Source organism: Sus scrofa, chromosome 12 (genome assembly GCF_000003025.6).
Source record: "Sus scrofa isolate TJ Tabasco breed Duroc chromosome 12, Sscrofa11.1, whole genome shotgun sequence".
Taxonomy (NCBI): domain Eukaryota; kingdom Metazoa; phylum Chordata; class Mammalia; order Artiodactyla; family Suidae; genus Sus; species Sus scrofa.
This window is the reverse complement of record NC_010454.4, coordinates 49,162,128-49,178,698: the sequence shown is the minus strand read 5'-3', so window position 1 is coordinate 49,178,698 and position 16,571 is coordinate 49,162,128. Positions and strand designations below refer to the sequence as shown.

Genomic DNA, 16,571 nt, shown 5'->3' with positions numbered 1-16,571 from the left:
TATCATTTTTTTTTTCTTTTTTTTGTCTTCTATTCTTTCTGGGCACATCCCGCAGGGCCATCGGGCACATATACAGGGGTCTAATCGGAGCTGTATGAGCCTAGCCAGAGCCACAGCAATACAGGATGAGCCATCTGCAACACACCACAGTTACGCAACGCCGGATCTAAAATGAGAAGGCCAGGGATGGAACCGCAACCTCATGTTCCTAGTTGGATTCGTTAAGCACTGCGCCACAATGGGAATGCTAGAGAGTCTTTTTTTAAAAAGCAATTTATTTTTGCTTGATATAGGAACATATGGATTTTTTAAATATCAATTTATACCAACGTATATGCTCAAACTCTGAATTATCTGAAAGCTCTTTGATTTTCTTTGAAAGCAATCACATTTTCAATGAATTCTATCCATTTTGTTTCTTTTTCCAATCTTATATGGCCAGTTTTTGGTGCTATTTCATAAATAGGATACGCTTTAACTGTTTTACAGTGGGATTCAAATCAAATTTCCTGCTTCATGCAGATTTGTGGCCACATTTTATCCAGGGGTCATTAAACACCCAGATCCAGCCTTTGGACCTAATTCCTACTTGAAACCCCAAGGGTCCGTCGCAGCATCAGCTCTGGTTTACAGCTCTTGTTCTGAGTGTGCTTTTTGTTTCTCATACCTGCATAGTCCCATTTCTTTCTTTTAGGTTTAGGTATGCATTTTTAATCACTTATCACATTTATTCATAATTTCTATGTGTTTTAATTGGAATGGGACCTGGTGGCATTAGCTAAGGCTGCCGTGTTGCCAGAAGCCCCTCCTCTAAAATATTCATTACCGTATAGCTAACCATAGTCTCTGAACCCTCTGGTTTTACTGAACCCTCTCAACTCTGAGAGATTATGATTTCACGTGGACATAGGGAAAGTCATTCAAGAGAGAAAATCGAACTCATCTAGGTGTAGAGATGAAAAAGTGTGTCATATTGAGGGAAATATAATTTTATCTGCTTTCCCTGTGCCTAGCAATTCCCATGTGTACTATAAAAAACACTCAGAGTTGGTGAGTGACTATCACACACTGAATCAATTATTGAGTAGAGGTCTTTTTAGAAAAATTAGTGAATTGCTTGGGATAGTCCAGACTACAGTAACAAATAATGACAAAGTGCACAAGGGTTTAGGAGGTCCCATCGTCGCTCAGCAGAAACAAATCCGAATAGGAACCATGAGGTTGCAGGTTCGGTCCCTGGCCTTGCTCAGTGGGTTACGGATCCAATGCTGCCATGAGCTATGGTGTAGGTTGCAGATGTGGCTTGGATCTGACGTGGCTGTGGCTGTGGCTATGGCTATGGCATAGGCCAGCAGCTACAGCTTGGAATCGACCCTTAGCCTGGGAACCTCCACGTGTCATGGGTGCAGCCCTTAGAAAGAAACAAAGAAAGAAAGAAAGAAAGAAAGAAAGAAAGACAGACAGACAGACAGACAGACAGACAGAAAGAAAGAAAGAAAGAAAGAAAGAAAAAAGAAAGAAAAAGTGCACAAGGGGTTAAATAGGGTAAATTTTGTTTCTTTCTTCTGTAACAGCAGGTATCCTTGGTGGATGATAGTTTTCCTGAGGACATAAGCTCATTCCTCCATGAGACTTTGGATGGGTAACTCCAACATCCCATTCAAAGTCTCCTGGATATTTCATTTAGTTTGCACGACAATAAATAGTGTGGAGGAAGCCTGGTACCATAAACATAATCTCCATCTAAGTTTTCTGAACTTTGGTCTTCACAATTCATCCTTTAAAATTATTTTCCTCTATTTTCACAGAGAGGAATCCAGCTGACTTAGCACTCTGTACCAAACGTACAGTCTATCCTTTTCCTGCCTAGTACTAAACCATCCATGTCATATACGAATTTCTGATAAATATTTGATCTGTTTCTAAGCACTCTAGACTGCTATACAGACCTATTTGCTTGCCCCCATGCCAGGACCACTTCACTCTTTGAATCATTATGACAACTGACAAGTCAGGTCCTTCCTCCTTATTCTCATCCTAACACTATATTCTTGGTTCTTTATTCTCCTACATGAAGTTTTGGATCAGTTTACTAAGTATCATCTTTTAAAGAAATATGTGGTATTTTGACTAGCATTGCATTGAATTCATAAAATAATTGTAGGTGAATTGATGTTTCTATAATATTATCTCCCTGGTTTTAGGTATTTATTTTTTGTTCAGTAAAATTTTGTTATTTTTGCAACCAGACTGGACTTTTTTTTAATTTTTTTTTTGTCTTTTTGCCATTTCTTGGGCCGCTCCCGTGGCATATGGAGGTTCCCAGGCTAGGGGTCAAATTGGAGCTATAGCCACCAGCCTACACCAGAGCCACAGCAACACGCGATCCGAGCCGTGTATGCAACCTACACGACAGCTCATGGCAACACCGGATCATTAACGCACTGAGCAAGGGCAGGGACCGAACCCGCAACCTCATGGTTCCTAGTCGGATTCATTAACCACTATGCCATGACGGGAAATCTGGATTTTTTAAAAAAGAATTATTTCCATATTTCTTAAAATTTATCTTGCTCTTGTGAATGGGGATTCTTTATTTATTTACTTTTGGTCTTTTCTAGGGCCGCACCTGTGGCTTGTGGAGGTTCCCAGGCTAGGGGTCTAATCTGAGCTGCTGCTGCTGGCCTGCACCACAGCACAGCAACACAGGATCAGAGCTGCATCTGTGACCTACACCACATAAAATAAACCTGGATATAATTCAAGAACTGGGAGTTCCCTTTCGCAGCACAAATGAATCCAACTAGTAACCATGAGGTGGCAGGATTGATCCCTGGCCTCGCTCAGTGGGTTAAGGATCTGGCATTGCCGTGAGCTATGGTGTAGTTCACAGACATGGTTCAGAACCTTCGTTGCTGTGGCTGTGGTGTAAGCCAGCAGCTGTAGCCCAACTCAACCCCTAGCCTGGGAGCCTCCATATGCCACAGGTACAGCTCCCCCCCCCAAAAAAAAAAATCAAGAACAATTGACTGTGTGTGTGTATACCCACATATACATATAATGAACAATATTTCAAAATAATCCCTCTCTAAGAGATAATAAATAAACACGATATCGTTCTCCTCCTCACAAAAGGGTGTCATCTACTTAGATTGGATGTGCAGGGTGTGAGGTTTGGTCAGATATGTTTGCATGATGACGAATGAGGAAATGTAGGAAAAAGAGATCAAACCAACAGATATAGAAGTTAGATTCTACTAGGCAGTAACTGACGCCACAGTGAAGTTGGGTGAGTCACTGTAGGAGATATTGTTTCTAATATGAGATGAGATCAAAGAGAAAAACATCATGATTATACATATTTCAGAGTTGGGAATGTAGATGAAGCCTATCAAATGTGACTGTTTACCTAAAAAATGAGATACCCAGCAAGTAAACTCACTGTTATCCTTTTGCTATAACCCAACCTCAGTGGTCTTCATAACTGGCAATCTTCTGACACCAGGCTGGACAACTATTAACATTCTGGACTCTGGGTTCATTCTGAGTTTTGTCCGTGGAACAATTCTAATTGTCCAGGGTGTTCCTTGTGCTAACTATCCCTTGCACTGGAGTTTTTCTCAAAGACTCCAAACTACTGTCCTTTCCTTTTCATATTTATTAAGATTAGATGTGATTCGAGCTTCTCTGTGAAGTTCTAAGGTCCTTGAGAGTAGACGTTGCCGTATTTGAATAAATGAATGAATACATTGTATTTTCCCATACTTATGACTTTGTGTCAAGGTCTAACAAAGCTTCTAGTGTGTCAAATATAGACTTTAACTATTTGTAAAATAATTATACCCTAGGTGTTTGGGGGATGGTGCTAGGGTTGGGTAGGATGGGCACCTACGATTCAAGATTGTTCACTTCTTAGAAAGAGTGTCTAGAGCTAACTGTTGATTATTCCCCATGACCTATAGGGATTTTTTTTAGCCCAAATGTATTGCCTACCTCAGGATTTAGTAAACCCCGGATTGACACAGCAACGACAGGAATGAAAAATGGTGGCTGAAGAAGATCATTCTACACAGTACTGCACTACTCATGCTGGATTCCTCTCCCCTTCCTGCTCAAAGATCCATGGGAGAAGGCAACCAGTCCTCCAACCTGGATTTCATCCTCCTGGGAGTTAGTGGTCAGAAGGAACAGGAAAACCTCTTCTTCACCCTCCTCCTATTCATTTACCCCATCACATTGATCGGAAACCTGCTCATCATCCTGGCCATTCACTGTGACGTTCGCCTTCACAACCCCATGTATTTTCTCCTGGTCAGCCTCTCCTTTGTCGACATCTTCTTCTCCTCTGTAACCATCCCAAAGGCTCTCGCCAACCATCTCTTAGGTACCAAAGCCATCTCCTTTGGGGATGCCTAACACAGATGTGTTTCATGCTGGCTTGGCAAACACAGATAGCTACATCCTGGCTGCTAGGGCATATGATCGTGCCGTGGCCATCACCCGCCCACTTCATTACACAACAATCATGAGCCCACGGGCTTGTGTCCTCTTAGTTGTTGGGTCTTGGGTGATGGGAAATGTCAATGCTGTCCCCCACACTCTGCTCACGGCTCGTCTGTCCTTCTGTGCAAACAAGGAAGTGGCCAACTTCTACTGCGACATTGCCTCTTTGCTCAAGCTGTCCTGTTCCGACATCCACTTCAATGTGAAGATGATGTACCTAGGGGCTAGTGTTTTCTCCTTGCCATTACTATGCATCGTCATCTCTTATGTTCGGGTCTTTTCCATGGTCTTACGAGTTCCATCCACCAAGGGTGTGCGCAAAGCCTTCTCCACCTGTGGGTCCCACCTCACAGTTGTTTCTCTGTATTATGGGACAGTCATGGGCATGTACTTCCGTCCTCTGACGAAGTACCTAAATAGACATTTCTCTAAAGAACACATATGGATGGCAAAAAAAAAAAAAAACACACATGAAAAGATATTCAGCATCACTAATTGTTAGAGAAATGCAAATCAAAACTACTATAAGGTACCACCTTACATCACCAGAATGGTCATCTTCAAAAATTCTACAAACAATACATGCTGGAGAGGGAGCGTGTGGAGAAAAGGGAACCCTCCTACACTATTTGCGGCAATGTAAATTGGTACAACCACTAGTTAAAAACACTGGGAAAGTTTCTCAAAACCTGAAAATAGAACTAGCATGTGATCCAGCAATCCTACTCCTTAGCATCTATCCAGAGAAAACCATAATTGGAAAAGACATATCCACTCCTATGTTCATGCAGCACTATTTACAATAGTCAAGGCATGGAAGCAACCCAAATAGTCATTGACGAGAGGAATGGATAGAGATGTGGTACCCGCATGTAATGGAATATTACTTAGCCATTAAACAGAGTGGAACCATGCCATTGGCAACAAGATGGATGGACCTAGAGCTTATCATACTAAGTGAAGTTAGTCAGTGAAAGAGAATCATCACAGGAAATCACTTAGAGGTGGACTCTTAAAAAAGATATAAATGAACTTACTTGTAGACCAGAAACAGACTTACAGATTTTAAAGACAAATTTACTGTTACCAAAGGGGACAGGTGGGGTGGGGGCGGCGGGTGGACTGGGGGTTTGGGATTGGCATATGCACACTGTGGTGTATGGAATGACTGGCCAACAGGGACCTGCTACATAGCACAGGGAACTCTGCCCAATATTCTGGGACAATCCATATGGGGAACGAACCTGAAAAGGAATGGATGTGGGTATATGTATAAGTGGATCACTTTGTTGTACAGCAGAAATTATCGCAATGTGGTAAATCAACTCTACATCAAGACAAGTTGAAAACATGAAAAATAGGGAGTTCCCATCATGGTGCAGCGGAAACAAATATGACTAGGAATGATGAGGTTGCAGGTTCTATCCCTGGCCTCGCTCAGTGGGTTAAGGATCCCGCATGTCCATGAGCTGTGGTGTAGGTCGCAGAGGCAGGTTGGGTCTAGTGTTGCTGTGGCTGTGGTGTAGGACAGCAGCTACAGCTCTGATTGGACACCTAGCCTGGGAACCTCCAAATGCTGCGGGTGTGCGGAGGTTAAATAAAAAAGTCAAAAAAATAAAAAAGACATAAATCATGAAAAATAAACCTTATGAGTTAGAAGACATTCTATTATCAATTCATACACATCACTTCTCCCTTTGGCAAAGTGGCAGCAAAGTTCTTGGGTTCCTGTCCCCACTACGCTGCTGACGGGCAGAGTCAAGCTGAGAATGTCTGAGCCATGGTTTTTATTTACATAATGGAAAGAAAAAACTGTCTGCCTTGTTGCTGTCAGAGAGGGTGAGGATCATCGTACTTCATACTTTGAAGTCTATAAATCACTACCTGAATGTCAACTTGGGGGATTATCATATCGCCCCTACTTTGCTTGCAAACCTTGAGGGCAAGAGTTGTCCTAACGCTTCACTCGACTTCTACCAATGCTGGTCATTGAGGTGCAATCAATAAGTATTGGTGAAGGGAGAAGGAATGAATGTAAGTGAATAAGTGTGATCTGATAATGATGAGACAGGAACAGACTTGATTTCATTTCCCACCCATCCCACACCCGGTATGTTACAAGTCATTTTGGAACCATTCAGAAAACAGAAATTTTAATGAAGATACACAGACACAAAGGTGTACACTGAAAGTGGCTTAGAGGATAAAAGATAAATGCCGGAGTTCCTGTCATGGCTCAGTGGTAACACTTGACTAGTATCCATGAGGATGCGGGTTCAACCCCTGTGGTGTAAGCCAACAGCTCCAGCTCCAATTTGGACCCCTAGCCTGGGAACTTCCATATGCCATGAGTTCAGCCCTAATAAGACCAAAAAAAAAAAAAAAAGATGAATGCTGCTGTAACTCAAAAGTTTTTAACTGCAAAAAGAAGTTATTTTCACTAGGGCTGGAGGAACAAAAGGGAAACGTGGTGTTACCAGAACCTAGGAATTCAGAAGAGGGATGACCACACATCTGAAGCTTAGATGTCTGAGAGGAGCTGCCAAGATGCTTCTACTTGGTCCCCACATACTTAAATGATGCAAACAGTCATTCATGGGGGGCTTGGGATGCTCAACAATTCTGCCTATTTTTTTTTTTTTTTTGGTTGATGTTATTTTTAGGAATCTTTCCTATTGACGTGGAAACACAAACATATCCCAGATGTAGTTGTAGGCATGGGTCCTCCTGGAAGCCCTTTTTGTATTATCAGTAGAATGTCCTAATTGAGCTCAGTCACTCCACCCAGGAAAGAAATCCTTTTTTTTTTTTTTTTTGATTTCCCTGAATGGCCCAGAGAGTTATGCTACAATTTTGTTGATCTTATCATAATAATATTAGCTGAAAATCTGTAAATTCCCAAAGATTATTATTGACAACTTTTTCATCAGATTATAAACAACCACAAAATACACATCGGGGAGCAGAAATAGATGGAACAAAAGTACATTAAAAATAAAGCACGACAAAAAAAAAAAAGGAAGAGAAAGATGAACATAGGATTCAGGCTGAGAGGATATTGAAGAAGAAAGACTCAAGGGGATGTACCATGTATTTGATATGGATTATCCCCAAAGTCCTAATTTTCAGGTTGGGTGGTAGATCAATGGGAACCTACAACATTTTCCCTTATGAATAGATAAATAGTGATGACAGGTTGGCACACAGGTAGAGATCAATAGGTAAAAATAAGGAGCTCATTATGATGCAGCAATACGTGTTTTTCTTTAATGAAGGATTGGACGGAGACACCAGTAAGAGACAGAGGGGATTGGTGAGACCAGGAGTTTAATTAGGTACATCAGAAAAATCTAGCGAGGGAGTGAGTGAAAATATAGACAAAGAGATTCGGTGTAAAAGAATGTGGACGTACAAACAATAGAATGTAGTAATTTTTATGATAATAAATGACAACTTTATTGATGATAATGGAGAAGAGAGTAATTAACGAAGAGCAGTTCCATCTTGGGCAGATTTTAAAAGTTCCCGTGGCACATTCTCATGGAAGAGAGTATTTAACCATAAGGATATGAAACTTGGCAGCAAAATTAACAGAGCATGAATCAGAGTGGAGGTGATAAGTAAAGTTTGGAGAAGATGAAATCACCTCAGAACGTCTGTCGAATGACTAAATTTCGGGAAAGGGGGCCAGAGTGGAGAATGAGGATTCTGGTAAGGGATGGGAGGAACCTGGCAATACTGACTTGACGTCCCTGTGAGTTAAGCTATGCGTCTCTCTCAGTACTCTATCCACCAAAGCACACAGCACAGTGTGTTTTTACTGTACTCTCATAACACTGTGGAGTGGGCAGGCAAACACTTGTTTCCAAAAAAAATGGAACGATGGCCCACACAAGGAAGAAAGTCCTGAGCACTAGAAAGGAAGTTCCAAATGTGCCACACAGTTTCAGAGAAAGTCGGTATTTCATTACATATCAAATATGCATGTGTGTACTTCACGTGCTTTTACTGCATCACATTCATTACGATCGCTTTCAATGTTCAAAAGAGCCCTGAAGAACAGACAATAGTAACCCTCTTTTCCAGACGAGAAAATAAACTCTCCAAAATGTGAAGTCACATATTTCACGTGCTTCAATCAGAAAGAGGCACGTGAGGATTTGAGCTCAGTTCTCTTCATGCCCAACGCATTCCCCTCACCTGACAGGAGATATCAGCACACAGGAGATATAAAATAACAGACAGACAGCTAGGTAAACTGGAATTGTGAACTAGCAGAAGACATGGCTAGTACTGGTAATGGTAATAGGTGAGCTATGGGACAGAGGTGGGAAACATGGGCTCACATAGACGTTATTGAACTTTGAAGGAGGAACGAGACGTGATCTTTCCTTTCGTTGCCCAATCTCATCATTATCATTCAGTCCAAGATCCAAGTGTCACTGAAGAGAATTCCAATTCCAAAAGGAAAAAAATGATAGTAACAAATCACAGCTCTCTTGCTCCATTTATGCCTCTGGTTTCCCAGGAAGTCATGAAAATTGTTCAGTGGTGTGGTATTGGGCCACAGGTTTGGGGAAAATAGGAGCAGAGAGAGTATTTCTTCTCTAAAATGGTGCTCTCCCAGGAGGACGTGGTCCAAGGGGGCAGCAGAGGAAGATTCTTCCAGCTCTGAAAATTGAGACTTAGCATTAACGTGCTAGAAAAGGAAAGTCTAACTTTCACTCTAACCTTTGTTGACATAAAACAAATAGACCCCCAGTTATTTCTCCAGGAAATAAAAGGGAAGCAGGCTATTCAGGATCAACAACGAATTATGATTCTGAGTCTGCAAACTCGTTAAGCCACAGTGCAGATGCCCCAGGCAGCAGGAAGAGGAGAACGATTTTAAAGAAGGGGTGAGGGGAGTTAAGAGGGCTATAGGAAACAAACAGTCCTTTGGAGGAAGTGAGATTTCAGTGGTGGCGTCTCATTGGCTGAGCTGTGACTATCTCTCATTGGCTGAGCCTTTGCCAGGTACCAGGAGAAAGTCTGCTTGCTGGGCTCTGCTATTGCAGTGGAGTGACAGGGATACCCCTTCTGGCCTCTTGATGCTGTCTTAATTGAGGGTTTTGTGTATTAATTTCTACACCTTCCTAGGTAGAATTCTAGGGAAAGAGGAAATAGAATTATTTTTACTTTCCGCAGTTAACACCAGAAAGACTTCCCTGCAGGCTGCAATCGAGATGAAGCGCTTGAGTGTACCCCAGGCTTTGAAGCTCCCGAGGGCTGGGCCCACTTTGTGCAGAATCAGATAGGGGCCCACATTCCAACAAAGAGGCTAGAATAGGTCAGCCCAGACCTTGGACCCTGGAGATGTACTCTGGGAAGCTTTCGTCCCCCTTTCCTTCTAGAGAAGAATTCTGAGAATAATTACTCTTGAGAACCATCGTGTTTCCAAAGGGCATAGCTGGAGCAGCATGTACTGAGTGTCAACAATTACTCTGACTATGCTCTGAATGAAGTCCTGGGGGAGTCATGTTTCAAGAGACTGCATACTTTGGGGAATAATTCCAAATGTTCGCTTTGCCATGACCACCTCGCTTCCTTAAAGAGGAAACTAGAATCCTCATCTTCAGGCCCCATCCAGGCAGCTCTTTCCACCCCTTCTGCTCCACAGTTGGGAAACTTTGGGCTTTTCTTTCCAAACCATCCCAAGCCTACCACCTTTCATGCAGGAACGGAGGATCTGCTCTCCCAAACTACTGCTGGCACTTTCTCCAGCACACCTACTTCCCAAGAGGCATTTTAACATGCACTAGACCAGTTGATTATAAACGTCCCCTTGTGGAAGAGGCCAGAAGGTCACAGGACCATGTTCCTTTTTGATAGCATCTGAGCCACCTCCCCAGGTAGGGGCTTTGGATACCGGAGAAGAGAGTGTGACAGTGACATCAAGAGAGAAATAACCAGCAACTGCACTGCACACATTACCCCCTTCAAGCGCCACAAGATCTCAAGAGGTAAGCAGAATCACTACATGCTTTTATCAGATGGAAAACAATAATTAACTGAATTGCTTAAAGTCAGAAGGAGTGGCAAAACTGGACTCAAAACCTTGGCTTCAGAACCCAAGTTCTCAAGATCTGATGGATTGCAGTCTCTCTCTCTTCTCTCTCCCCTCTCTCTCTCTCTCTCTCTCTCTCTCTCTCTCTCTCTCTCTCTCTCTCACACACACACACACACACACACACACACACACACACAGATAGAGGGAGAGAGAGAGAGATCCTTCCCTTCTGATAGTTGTTCTCCTTGGGCTTTGTCTGAAAAACAAGAGGATGACGAAGGGATAATTCTCATTTGGTTTTCTCAATCCTGAGCTGTCCACCTTCCAAAGAAATATTGGTTGGGAGTTCCCGTTGTGGCTCAGTGGTTAACAAACCCGACCAATATCCATGAGGATGCAGGTTCGATCCCTGGCTTTCCTCAGTGGGTTAAGGATCTGGTGTTGCCGTGAGCTGTGGAGTAGGTTGCAGATGTGGCTGGGCTCCTGCGTTGCTGTGACTGTGGAGTAGGCTGGCAGCTGTAGCTCTGATTTGACCCCTAGCCTGGGATCCTCCATATGCCATGGGTACAGCTCAAAAAGGAGAAAAAAAAAAGAAGAAGAAGAAAGAGAAAAAGACATATTGTTTGACGGGGCACATTAGCAGCCACACAAGTGCATTATTTAAGAAAGGAGCTAAGGACAATCCTCCCTCCACCTCCACAGTCAATGGTGCAAGCTAAGAGGCTCCTTCAGGAAATTATGCTCTTTCATTGGCAAGGCACTGATGAGCTGACCTGTGGGAGGGCCTCAAAGCACTCAGAGGATGTCTTTTTAGTATGTTTGCTGACTCAGATGACAAGGGGAGACATGTGGCTTCCCTTGTCTTCAGCAACATCACACTCAGGTGACGGCTGTCTCAGAGCACTGCCACGTCCCACGAAAGTGGGTTTTAGTGGCCAGCATTTCCTAGGACTCTGGTTTAACTCAGCAAAACTCAAGACTCTTACTCTGCCCCCAGCATTCATGCTGACGCCCCTCCTGGCTCCTCTCCTTGGGGGCACAGGGTTCTTCAGCTCTTTCTCAGGGTTTTTGCAGAAATCACTTCTTCCCATGATGACACTTGACATCCAGCACTGAGGGTCTCCAACCTCAGCCCCTATGCTCAGAAACCTCTCTTCTCTCGTCTCCTGTTTCTTTGGTTCCTGCATTGATTATACCTACCACTTCTTTCCTGGTGTTATTCTTACACTAATTACTTATCTTTTTCTTTCCTTGTGGTTGTTCTCGCACCAGATTAGCATTCAGAACGTTGCCTTATGGATCAGCCATTTAATATACATGCTCAGATAGCTATGCTTATATTAAACGAAAGGTTCCATGTCTGCATTATCAGCAAAGGTTAGTTCTGCTCAGATCCACTCTACCACCTTCGTACCAAAGGAAGGACAAATTACTGTTGGTCAAAACCCACCACCAAATAACCCACAACCTCCTTTCCTGAGTGAATTCCTCCTATTCCCCTGCCTGTATCCTCAGCTTCTGATAAAGGTAAATGACACATTTCTGCCTGGAGTTACCCTCCATTTTCTCAACAATTTGTCCTTGAGTATTCCCTCCATGATAAGGAAATTGCACTTCATCTTTTAGGTGATGGCTAGACAAGGAGTAAATTTAGAGAGACAGACACAATCACATTTGCATTTTATAAATACAGTTTGGGGTCCAGTAAGCAGACATCTCTATAAATAAGTCTAGATGAACATTGTATTTGGCCTCTGGATCCCCCTTCCCGGTGTAAATAGCTTCCTTTTTTTTTTTTTTTTTTTTTAACCTCTTCACAAGGAACACTCTCTTTATCTCCTGCATTCAGTGAAAAATGTACCTGTGTCATCCAACTCCATGGCCACTCTCTAGACCAAATATCACTCCACATGTGAAATATTAATTTTAAATTAAATTTGCTGATGATAGTACTAAAACATCAGAATGACAAAGAGCGTAACATAACAAAACTCATCATCTAGATTTTTAAAATATAAGATTTGGCCAAATTAGCTCCACATTTTTTTAAAGAAATAAATATTACAGATGCATTCGAAAATACTTTCTTTTTCCATCCAAAGTTACATTTTTCTCCCTCACATTCCAGAGAAAACTGCAATCTCTTGGGTGGACAGTATATTCCCATTTAGGATATATATTTTTACTACATATGCGTGTGTTGTATTTTTATGTGTTAAAGTGTGTATATATTGTGTGATGTGGACTATATCTTCCAGTAACTTGCTTTGTTCCATTCTATTTTTAAAAATGTGTCTATATGAATTCGCTCGCTTTCACTATATGAATTCAGTTAGTCTTTACTGCTGTACAGAATTCATTAACAAGAAATGGGCACAATTTACTTAACCATTTCTCTGTACGGAGGCCATTTCTAAGTTTCCTATATGATAACACTCATCCTTTTCTCCTTGAACACATATGTCAGAGTTTCTCTAGGGTCTCATCTAGACGTGGAATTGCTGCATCATGGGTGTACGAAGTCCAACTCTTCCAGAGATGGGCTAATTTTTCCTGAAATGGCAATACTAATTCTTCCATTTCTTCCCAACACTTAAAATTATCAGACTCTTATACTTGTATACCCTCTGAATGAACAATTTAAATTGATTTTTAATTTAGTCGAATATCTTTTTTGTCTGTTTGTTTATTGACCACATCAGCTTCCCCTTCTATGACTTGCCTGTTCTCATCTTTGTCCATGATTTCCTATTATATTTTTGGTTCCTTTCTTCCTAGATTATAGGACTCGTGCATATTCCAAATACTAATCCTTTACTGATATATGTGGAGCAAATAACTTGTTCAATCCATGATCTGTCTTGCCCCCTCTTTTGGGTTGTGTTTTCATACAAATGCTTTGGTTTGAAGGTAATTAAATTTTACAGTATTGTCTCATGTTTTGTGTTCAGTTTAAGAAATCAAGTCCTACCTACATATTATAAACACATTTTCTCTTTTTTCTTCTACAATTTTGAAGTTTTGTTCCTTCAGTGAATTCTCTAGATACTATTTTTCAGTATTATTTTTATAAATGGGTATCCGGTTATCCCACAACTCTCTGCTAAATACACAGTCCATCCTTTTCCTGCTCATATCTAAACCACCCTGTGTCATACAGCAGTTTCTCATAAATGCTGGGTCTGTGCTGAGCTCCCTAGTCTGTTACATAGTCTATTTTTCAGTCCTTCTAACAGTATAACTGTACTGTTTGTATTATCAGAGTAAATCATGTTTATATCTGATGAGGTAATTCCATTCTCATTCCTTCTTGTCTGAAATTGATTTAGCTCTTCTTGGATCCTCATTCCTCTACACAAATTTTAGGATAGGTTTGGTATATCCTATGTGTAAAGGAAAACTGTGGTGTTTTCATTGGATTGCACCAAATCCACAGATTAACTGGAGAACTGACATTTTTACCACATCAGGTTTTCCTGTTAACAGTGCTTATCTCCACATTACTTTAGGTATTTTTTTCTTTCATTAAATAAAATGTTGTAATATTTGACACCACCTTTTTTTTATTATTTTTTTTTGTCTTTTTGTCTTTTCTAGGGCCACTCCCACAGCATATGGAGGTTCCCAGGCAAGGGGTCGAATCAGAGCTGTAGCTGCCAAGCCTATGCCAGAGCCACAGCAACACAGGATCCGAGCCACGTCTGCAACCCACACCACAGCTCATGGCAACGCCGGATCCTTAACCCACTGAGCAAGGCCAGGGATTGAACCCACAACCTCATGGTTCTTAGTCGGATTCGTTAACCACTGAGCCATGACTGGAACTCCTATTTGACACCACTCCTGAAGTGCTTTTCTTAGAATTATTCTGAGAATCTAAAATTTCTCTTCCTACTATGGATAGGGATTTTTTGAAATTATAATTTCTAATTCATTGTTACTGAAGTACTGGAACAGGATTGATTATTATTATTATTATTTTTGACTTTTCGCCATTTCTTGGGCCGCTCCTGCAGCATATGGAGGTTCCCAGGCTAGGGGTCGAATTGCAGCTATAGCCGCTGGCCTTCGCCAGAGCCACAGCAGCACAGGATCCGAGCCACGTCTGTGACCTACACCACAGCTCACGGCAATGCCAGATTATCAACCCACTGAGCAAGGGCAGGGATTGAACCTGCAACCTCATGGTTCCCAGTCAGATTCGTCAACCACTGCACTGCACTGCACTCCAGGATTGATTATTTTTAATATTGATTTATATATAGCTAACTTCCTGAAATGAATTAGTTTATCCATGTATTCCCTTACATTTTCATTGTAGACAACCATAATTTCTGTGCATTTGCTCCATTTTGCTCTTTGCTTTCTACTTCTTACATGACAAAGAAAAAATGTTTATAGTGCTCTGTTGAACAGGGCAACCCTTCAAGTGATTTTTGCAGGGGGCTTAAGGGCATTTCAAGGAAGTGAGAAAATTAAATTCCTTTGGGTGCAAAGGTGAAAAAGCACATCACACTTGGGGGAAAATTAGTTTGGTCTGCATCCCAAGTCCTCCCATATCATTCATATATACAATGGTAGACAATGAGAACTGGTGATCGAGTTAGTTAGACGTTGAATTCATTGCTGAGTAGCAGTTCTTTAGAAAAATGTGAATTACTTGGACCTAATGGACTACAATAACAAATGGATAAAAAAATGTGTAAGGGAATTCCCATCATGGCTCAGCAGAAATGGATCTCACCGGCATCCATGAGGATGCAGGTTCGATCCCTGGCCTTGCTCAGTGGGTTAAGGATCCAGCTTTACTGTGAGCTGTGGTGTAGGTAGCAGACGTGGCTCTGATCCTATGCTGCTGTGGCATAGGCTGGCAGCTGTAGCTCCAATCCAACCCCTAGCCTGGGCACCTCCATATGCCATAGCTGTAGCCCTAAAAAGGCAACAACATCAAAAAAATGTGTCATGGTTTAAAAGAATAAAAGCTTATTTCTCTCCTATGTGGCAATTCCAGTAGGTGTCTTCTTGGTGAGTCGTGGCTCTCCTGGATGTAGAGAACTAAAGACACAGGCTCATACCACCCTGTGACCCCCACCATTCATTCAGCCTCCTGGCCATTTTAATTCAACTGACACAAGGGCAAAGAGAGTATGGAGGATGCCCAGAACTGGAACACACAGGTAAACTGGCTAGAACTCAATTACATGTCCACAACATAGAGGCCAGGAAATAGAGTCTAGCTGAGTGCCCAACAAGCAAACCCAGTAGACTCGGGTGAGCAGCTAGCAGTCTCTCCAACACTTAGCAAGGCCATGAAGTGCAAGATACCAAAGAGGAGGGAACCAGGAGTCTAGCCGGTAAGGCAGCATTTCAATATTTCAGAGAGAAAATGATGGTGGTCAAAACTACAGCACTGAGACAGAAAGTGGAAAAGCTGAGATAGATACAAATTATTTTAAATGAAGAAATCAAGAAGACAGGATGGAGAAGTGAAGGATGAGAGTGCCTAAGAGCACCCCGCATGTGGGAAGCCCATATGGTAAACCTGGATATAATTCAAGAAATACTGAGTGCAAGCTGATTGGTACACAAAATGAACAATACTTCACAAGAGCCTCGCTGCAGGAGATGAAAATATACAAGGTACAGCTTTCCTCTTCAAAAAACCTGCCAACTATTTAGGTTGGGTGTGCAGTGGATGGGGTTCGGTTGGGCATGTTAGGGTGTGACAAATGTGCAATGAGAGGAACGAGAGGTTACATCGACAGATGTAGACCTGACTAAGCAGCAGCTGAAGACATTATAGAACCGAATGACTCCTTCGAGGAAATAATGAAGCCAAGGAAGGGAAAAACCAAAGAGAAAAGCATTCTACTTACATACACCTAAGGGTTTAGAAAAGACACATAGTAAAAATACACTTTGAAAACAGGATACTTGGGGAGGAATGTGACTAGGCTTGCTTTGCTACAATCCATTCCCAGTTTTCTCTCGGATTTATAATCATATAACACCAGTGTAG

At 42.0% G+C, this 16,571-nt stretch overlaps 1 long non-coding RNA gene and 1 pseudogene across 1 annotated transcript in view; one reads left to right on the top strand and one right to left on the bottom strand.

Moving 5' to 3' along the window:
- LOC100627599 lies at positions 4,123-5,031 on the top strand (annotated as a pseudogene).
- The window catches only part of LOC110256084, a 152,398-nt gene continuing 141,894 nt past the window's right edge, over positions 6,068-16,571 (bottom strand). Inside the window, exon 3 of the long non-coding RNA XR_002337318.1 lies at positions 6,068-9,174. This is a non-coding gene — a long non-coding RNA (uncharacterized LOC110256084). The remainder of the gene's footprint in view (positions 9,175-16,571) is intronic.